Source organism: Octodon degus, unplaced genomic scaffold (genome assembly GCF_000260255.1).
Source record: "Octodon degus isolate 3935 unplaced genomic scaffold, OctDeg1.0 scaffold00222, whole genome shotgun sequence".
In the NCBI taxonomy this organism is placed as follows: Eukaryota; Metazoa; Chordata; class Mammalia; order Rodentia; family Octodontidae; genus Octodon; species Octodon degus.
Window position 1 is genome coordinate 1,736,084 of NW_004524798.1, and position 635 is coordinate 1,736,718.

Sequence of the window (635 nt, forward strand, 5' to 3'; positions counted from 1 at the left end):
AAATTTGTGGATAGGTGTAGATTGTTTTCTGGCCCACGGAAGGTGTTTTTTGATATAACAAAATAACATAGTATTCCACCCAACCACAAAGAGAAAGGGAATGTAACATATGAATAGGCACATAAAAACCTGATAGTTGTGATCTATATATAGATATAGATATATATTCCTAAAATAATGATCCTAAAATTCCTTAGTTCTTGAAGTCTATATGAAAGCATAAGGATTTTTTTTTTTTTTTTCATTTTGAGACAGTGTCTCTCTAAGCAGCCCAGGCTGGCCTTGAGCTCACTTTGTGGCCCAGTTTGGTCTGGAACTTGCAACATCCTCCTGACTCAGCCTCCCAAGTGCTGGGATTACAGGCGTGCGCCACCACACGCAGTGCCTCAGAAGGATTTTAATAGCATGGAGTGCATGAAACCACCAAACCGAATGAACCTGTGAGGGAACTTTGCTAGCAATGTATGCTTTTTGTTTCCTGGTTTACCATCTGCTCAGAACCTCTTTCCACCACCCAAGTGGGCAGGAATTTTGGCTTGGTATCAGTTACACAGCACTGGCATAAACTCCAACAGCTACAAATCAGGTTTTCTTTTCTTTGGAACCAGCAAAGTAGCCACAGAAACATTAGTCTG